Source organism: Dama dama, chromosome 24 (assembly GCF_033118175.1).
Source record: "Dama dama isolate Ldn47 chromosome 24, ASM3311817v1, whole genome shotgun sequence".
NCBI classification, from domain to species: Eukaryota; Metazoa; Chordata; class Mammalia; order Artiodactyla; family Cervidae; genus Dama; species Dama dama.
In genome coordinates, this window is record NC_083704.1 from 45,464,444 (window position 1) to 45,472,500 (window position 8,057).

The 8,057-nt window shown below is 40.4% G+C and overlaps 1 protein-coding gene across 20 annotated transcripts in view; it reads left to right on the top strand.

Moving 5' to 3' along the window:
- FHIT (fragile histidine triad diadenosine triphosphatase) overlaps positions 1-8,057 on the top strand; it is a 1,512,191-nt gene that overhangs the window by 885,071 nt on the left and 619,063 nt on the right. The gene's annotated exons all lie outside the window — the stretch shown is intronic.

Here is an 8,057-nt window from a genome sequence, read left to right on the forward strand (position 1 = left end):
AAGAGTCCAACACTACTAAGCAGCTTTCACTTTCATTTATGATTAGATAAGTTCCTGCCCCAACCCTCTGCCCCACCCTCAACCTCCCTTCTCCACACTTACAGAACTGCAAGCGACTTTCAGTATCTCAACAGACTGTACAAAAAAAATTTCCCTTGAAAATTTGTGTTGGTGTACTAGACACTCAGCTAACAATTTATGCTGTCAGTTTCAGTATATTGAGTTACATTTAAAGTATTGTATAGTAGATATGATTCATTGTACAAACTAAGATATGCAAAAATAGCTATTTTCTGCCATTTAATTTTTATTTTAGATATCTATTCTATCAGGGTGGTGGGAGGAAATGATATTGGTATATTTGGGGTTCTCTTTCCTCTTTCCTGGGTTTTTATGGGGATACGACAGGACTCCATGTGGTCCCCAATGTCACCTGTCCACTCTGGCATCAAGGAGAAACCTGGTGTCCTGTGTGGTCCTCTTTGTGGCATCAACATGGACCCACATGTGGCTGCATCTGCAAAGCTTCTGGGTCACGTGGTTCCTGCTCTGTCCATGGTGCTAGTTAGAGGACAGGGCTCTTTCACTTGCTTGCATGCTATGTTAGAGCACTAAGAAATGTGGGTGGGGATGCTAGGTGTATAAAATCCTGAAAGAAAAGGACTGAAAAAAGAACTGTGCCCTTCTCATAGGGCTTTCCCTTATGGAAGGAGAGATCAGATCTTCTTTCTACTCTTCCCCCATTTCAGCTGAGGTTTCTGCCATCTCCCAGGCCTGGCCAAGGGGCCACTAATATGATTCTTTGTTATCTTTGCTTTCACTCTACTCTTTTCCCTATTTCTAGTCTAAGTAGTCTAGATGGAGACAGTGGTATTTTGGATTGGGTAAGGAGAAACCATGATCTTAATCATGGTATTTTTTTTTTGTTTTTTGTTTTGGTAACCCAATTTGTTTCTTCATGTCCTAGATATTGATTCACAAAAGTCAAAGAGATTGTCTGTTTTTCCTCATTTTTCTGCATTGTCACATTCCTCTCCAAAGGAAATGAATACAAAGTGGCCCAGCTTCTTGAATAAAGAGTGGGACAAAGGAGGGAAGAAGAGATCAGGGGGTAACTATCAGTGGATATTGGAAATGAACGTCTATAGATGCTTATTTTTCATTTAAAGGATGTCAGTCTTTTTATGTGATGACAATAGAGCAGGGTTTAATAAGCATAAAAGTGGGAATCTAACAATAAGGTCTTGAATCTAAATGCTCCTCCTTATTTGTTCTGGGCATGTACTGTGACTTTTCTGTGTCAAAATTAGATGTAAAAATAGGGCTGCTGATGGATTGCTGGAAAAACTTGGGAGAGAGATCTTCGTGACAGTATTTGCTTAAAAAGCCAACAAATGTGAGTTTATTTCCAATTTTCCCTCTAATCTATTTTTCTTCATTTCTGGCCACTATAATGCTCAACTTTCAATGCCTCCAGCCAATATTTTTACCTCCTTTAAGCCTCAGTTAAATTTTTGGCTCCTTATTCAAAGACAAAAATCTTATCAGTCTCTAAGTTCTTCTCTTCCCATGTTCCATGTTGATTTTGAATCTTTGTGTTTTATTTGAGGGAAAGAGAACTCAGAGTTTTATAGAATTATGTGAATCATCTTGCTATTGATCAGAAGAAAAGGATACTTAATCTGTTTTTTTTTTTTAAAAGAGATGATTCACATTAATGTGAATATATATGTCACAGAACTATACACTTAAAAATAGTTAAAATGGTAAATTTGGATATATGGGTTCCCTGGGGACTTTACTGGTGGCTCAGACAATAAAGAATCTGCCTGCAATGCAGAAGACCTGGTTTTGATCCCTGGGTCAGTTAGATCTCCTGGAGAAGAGAATCTGGAGAAGGGAATGGCAACCCCCTGCAGTATTCTTGCCTGGAGAATTCCATGGACAGAGGAGCCTGGTGGGCTACAGTCCATGGGGTCACAAAGAGTTAGACAAGACTGAGTGACTAACACTTTCACACACACACACACACATACATTTTACCAAAAAACACAGCAAACAAAATGACAACAGAACATTTGGTGCCCAAATACAAATTTTTCATAAAGTAAGAATCCCAGGAGCTCTATAACATCTGCTAGAACAAGGAGTAAAGGCAGTTTTTTCAGCACCTTTCTAATGACACCAAGTTGTTGGCTGTCTGCTCTGCTATGTGGGGATCTGTCTCTGCTTCTGAAACTTCACTTCTGCAGTTTTTCATTTAGTAACTGCTTGCTAAGCTCAGGCTGCACATAGCCACTGACCAGGGGCTGCGAGCATTTCTCTGGCAGCCTTTGCCTATCTCTCACTAAAATACCCAGAAACACAAAAAGAACAAAGAACTACAACACCCATAATGAAGATGGAAGTTAACCTAAAATTTGGGAAAGAATGATACTAATTGTAAATCAGAGAGAGCTGTCTAGAGGCATATTCTCAGAGTTAAGCACATAGCATTTCCTATCTTCCACCTATGAAAAAGATGTCTTAGGAGAAAAGGGGGAGAAGCAATAAATAGTGGGTTACTTTCAAGGCGCAGCTCCTAACACAGAGTTTAGAGTGCAGTAAAAAAGTTTTTATACAAGTGCTTCTGATTTGTGATAGAAACTGTTTTTCCCATTCTCTGTTGTTCATTGTTTTCATGTGGACCCAATTCTTCAGACTTCTGCACAATTCCCATATCTGTGGGTTTGAAATACAGTGCTGTAATTGAACAGATTTTAATTTTACCATTTTAAAATTATACCGCATATTTAATCATTTAAACTAAAATAATAAATTCAATATATTACTGTGAAAAAAGGCTTACTATAGAATTACCACTCGAACTAAAGTGCTCTATAGACATAAACAGCCCCAAAACAACACCACTCCGTGCTGGAATAAAACAAACGGGCTCTTTCAATAATTGAGTAATTATCCTGTAATCTATCATCTTACGTATTTTGACATTTTGCTTAGAACATTTTCAAGTCATTTCATTTGTGCACATTCCATCTTTCTAACTGGATAATTTAGTATTTGATGTTAAGGTAATATTGTTGCAGGAAGGGGGACCCCTTCCAGGGCCCGAAACTGGGCTCTTGTCTAACACTTGGAAATGAACTGTCCGAGGAGACACATGTGCTGACAAAGCAAGAGATTTCATTGGTGATGGGATTAGTTTGTCTTTAGCCAGTCATTCTGACTCAGAGGCCTTCCTGGTGGTGCACGCCTTGTTCAGCCAAGATGGATGCCAGAGAGGATTCTGGGAGGTGGTCGGACATGTGGTGTCTCCTTTTGACCTTTCCTGAACTCTTCTGGTTGGTGGTGGCTTGTTAGTTCCATGTTCCTTAGCAGGACCTCCTGTCATAAAACAACTCATGCAAATAGTTACTATGGTGCCTGGCCAGGGTGGGCAGTTTCAGTCAGTGTGCTTCCCCTAGCAATATCTCACAAGAGCAGCTCGTTGAGTCTGGTGTATCCGCAAGGCAATGATGGCAGAAGTACCACAGTGGATTCCCAATGTCTGTCATGGGAACAAGAACAAAAATTAGAAGTCAAGTGCCTCTTACTTGCTAGTTCTGGCTGTAGGAACGTAATACATATTTATTGAGTACAGAAAGAGTCACCAAGACAGCAAGCCTGACTTTTTTCTGGCTACCTTTACATTCATATAAATGTGTAATTTCAATTGCGTGTGTCTCTTCTCTCACTTGGAATTTATTTTGTTGAGTTTTTAGTAATGATTCTGTTGACTAAAAAAATATAGTCACAACCTGAAAGTAGAGAGTTACTTTATTTCATGGGAATGTTTAGCACTCCGAGCCCTGAAGACAGCATCTCGGTAGTTCTGAGTAATCTGCTCCAAGGAGGCAGGAGGGGAAGTCAGCCTATATAAGTTTGCAACAAAGGGAGCAGGAAGTCTGAACATCAAAGATCAGGTACCAGGTTAAGGAATTTTGCATTTGGAAGATGCAAGCCTCTGGGTTCACTGAATTCATTCCTTTCATATGCATCTCAGCTATCTGGGGCCAATCCTATTTCCTTGTTCAGCTTGCTTCTTGCATTCCCCCAGCTCCTCAACAAACACCTTGTGGAGTGGTAGCATCCACTGGACCTCAGTTTTGGGAGCCCTCATTCACATTTGGACACTAGAAATCACTGATGGCTGTGGTATTTCTTGTTTATTGATATGGCAGCAAATATTTTCATTTCATAATTTAAAATTACTTAAGACCACTAGATTAAAATATAGGGATTATATAGCTGTTTCTGTGGTAAGATCTCTGGTGGTATTATTGCTAATATAGGAACAACTGAATTTAGAAAATGAAACTTAAAAAAGAAAAAACCTCTATAACCCCCCAAAAGATTTAGAGACAGAAGAACCTGTGCCAGAGCATAAATTGACATGTTTGCATTTAAAATCAAACCAGACGTGTCAAAACCCATCTGTTTAGTCAAGACTTGTAGTGAGTGATTGGCAACTTTCAGAATCTCTCTTTTGGGGGAAAAAAAAAGATCCTAAACTTTTTATTTTTAAAGAATTTTGTAGTCTGCAGTAGTTCAGGGACATTAAGAATTAGCATGAACAACAGTGAGGTGAGAATATGACCCACTGTGCTGCCTATGGATGGTTTACACAGGGTGCCTAGAAACAAAAGAGCCTGAGTCAGTATCTGGGTGCACATCTGCTCCAGAGCACAATGCAGTTAATTTCTGTCACTCCTGTTTTGATTCACAGCTGTTAGGAAGCAAGGATTCCACTTTTGTCATGTTGGCTACAAATATTTCCTTCTAGCAGATGGGCTTCTTTTTTCTTCTGAGGGAGGAAATAAAATTCAAGAGGGTAAATTAGAATAAGTGAGGAGTTTGGGTGAGTTGATGGGCTCAAGAATTCCTCTGACATATACTTGAGATGTTGAGAGCTGATTGCAACAGAAAAACTGTGTGTGCTGAGCACTTGGGGGTAGAATTACAGAAATGACTGGTGTCTGATAACTTTCTTATCTTCCATGGATTTATTAGGTGAGACCTTGAAATAAACATTTTACTTTGAGACGTTCTCCTCTGATATAAGGTATGGAAAAGAAATATAGCATGTTGCTTTGAAACGAATGACTTCTTAGTTAACAAATATGAGAGAGATTTGGGAGGTGGGGGTGGGCTTTCCTGGTGGCTCAGATCATAAACTGCCTGCAATGCAGGAGACCCACTATAGATCCCTGGGTCCAAAAGGTCCCCTGGAGAAGGTAATGGCAATCCACTGCAGTATTCTAGCCTGGAGGATTCCATGGACAAAGGAGCCTGGCAGGCTACAGTCCATGGGGTTGCAAAGAGTCAGGACACCACTGAGCCTCTAATGCTTTAACTTTCATGAGAGTTTGGGGATTTGGATAGGGGGATGGGGAGGGAGCCAGGTTGCTTTTGATCTTGACATCCAAATCCAGAAACAAAACAGGAAAGAAAAGTTGCTATCCAAAGAAAATCTTTGAAGATAAGAGAGCAGAAGTCAGTTATTTTATACATAAAAGCACAAGTGCATATACACATACAAATTTGCTTATGCATGCATTTCAGTGATTAAATCCATCGAAATAGAAATACACATACTGTGCCTTGCTCAGTTGCTAAATCCTGTCCAATTCTTTGTGGCCCCATGGACGGTAGACCACCAGCCTCCTCCGTCTATGGGATTTCCTAGGCAAGAATACTAGAGTGGCTTGCCAGTCCCTTCTCCAGGGGATCTTCTTGACCCAGGGATCGAACCTACATCTCCTGCATGACCAAGCAGATTCATTACCACTGAGACACCTGAGTAACCCCAACAGAAATAAGTAAATGTGTATATTTACACATCCATAACAGAAATAGAAGGTGTGGAGACTGGTAAGTGACACCTGCCAGGACATGGGGAATGGATCGCCCAATCCATCATTCCTTTATATATCAGGAGGCGTCTTCTGTTCTCGTGTTGGTCACCGTCTCTGCTTCCCGTGTGACGTCTGGAAAGGATGCATTGTTGTGTTTTCTCCAGAGCTGAGGAAACTGAGATCACACAGGTGTTATGTACTTAAGGAAGGGGGCAGACCTATCTTACTCCTACAACCACAAACTCTTTCCACTCTCCATCTGAGGGAAGGCGGACTTTGCAGTTGGTGCTTCATATACCAGCTGGTCACTCATGTGCTCTAGTAAATAAATCCACTATTGAGTCCCCGTGACGCTGCTACCGTGATGTGTCATGGCTTTCTGTGTTCACTGGAGTTGTGCAGATATGGCATAACATACAGAACACAACACGTGCTGTCTCTCTCTTAAGCCGAATCTAACAAGTTTAGTAACTGGAACTCTTTACTGTCTTTCCTGAACTCACTTTTGGAAGACAGGGTGTGATAAAGGATTTTTCTGTCAATTCCAGGTACAGGAGATAACCTGGTGTATACAGTTTGGATATTATACTATAGAAATTTTTGAATGTTTAGATGATTTGTAGAGATAGTAAGATAGTTTTCTGTAGTACAGACTGTTGTAGAAAATTGAGCACATATGGTCTATCATGTACTGTTACAATGTTAGGCATATCTCCAGGGTAGTGGCGATTAATGGAAAAGCTATGGTCTTGAAGTAGAATGTGGCAGAATTGGGGCAGTTTCCTATGATTAATTTTATTGATGCAGAACATATTTATGATTCTGTTTGTCAGAGCTTCTGTAGGAAATTTGTTTCATCTTGCCTTCTGCTGCTGCTGCTGGGACATGACAATTTTCTCCAGGTCTCTACACAAATGGGAAAAAATTGTAAAGGAATTTTGTGGGGTTTTTTTTGTTTTTTTTGTTTTTTTTACAAAAGACAAGTTGGATATGTGATTTTTCAAACTTGGAAATGCTCAGGCTTGACAGTAATGGTGCACTTCAGTGTCTTTACAAGGAATTCTCTAAATTTGATTGTATCCAGTGGCCGTGGATGATAACTGTCTTCTTTAGGAAGCTCTCAAATGTCCCAGGGCCTCATGCTTGTGCTATGTTCGATTCTTCGGAAATCCTGAGTGCTCCCATATCTCGCGTGGTCTCCCAAGGAAGATTTTAGTATCTGTCTCATTTCTCATTTCAGTCCTCTCTTCTAGTACCCAGAGTTTTTAGAGCAACTCACTGTACTGGAAATGTATATAGTATAATGCTAGCAGCTTGTGCAACTTGAAAGCAGCCTGTGGGGGATACAGGCAGTTTGTGATATTACTGCCATTGTTTTGTCATATTGTCACTTAAGTTGTACTTATGTGTATCCACTATGACCCAATTGGGCATCCCTGGTGGCTCAGTCAGTAAAGAATCTGCCAGTGATGCAGGAGACCCGGGTTCTATCTCTGGTTTGGGAAGATCCCCTGGAGAAGGAAATGGCAATCCACTCCAATATTCTTGTCTGGGAAATCTCATGGACAGAGGAGCCTGGTGAGCTAGAATCCATGGGGTCACAAAGAGTCGGACACGACTTAGTGACTAAACCACCATGATTAAATTACTAGGCATTTTGAAAATTAATAATTAGCAAAATAAGAAGAGTTGCATTTGGTAAGCCCTCCTTTTGTCAGAACTTATGTGCCCCAAGAATTATTCAGATGTTATCTCTTGTAGGCTGTGCAGGTGGGGACACGGCGGCATAGGGCAAGCTCACATAACTGGAAAAGTAAAGCCACAAAAACCAGTCTCCTGAATTACAGAGCCAGGCTTTTAACCATTGTCTGACTATCTTAACTCCCTGATATTGCTTCAGTTCTTCCTAGTAGGTGAGAAGAAAGGGAAAATGAACATAATATTTTTGTTTTTCCTACCTACTGATTTAAAAAAAAGCATTTATTCTCTAATGCATGCATAACACCACAATTTATCTCATTAAGGAGAGAGTCAGTGTCTCAGCTGTGAACTTAGCCCAGGAGAAAATATCACCAAGACTAGCTTTCTCTTTCAGAAAAGGAAAGCTGGAGTTCATCAGGAGCTGTGTCTTTGTCTAGTTGTAGTCTGAGTGTAGGCATAGCG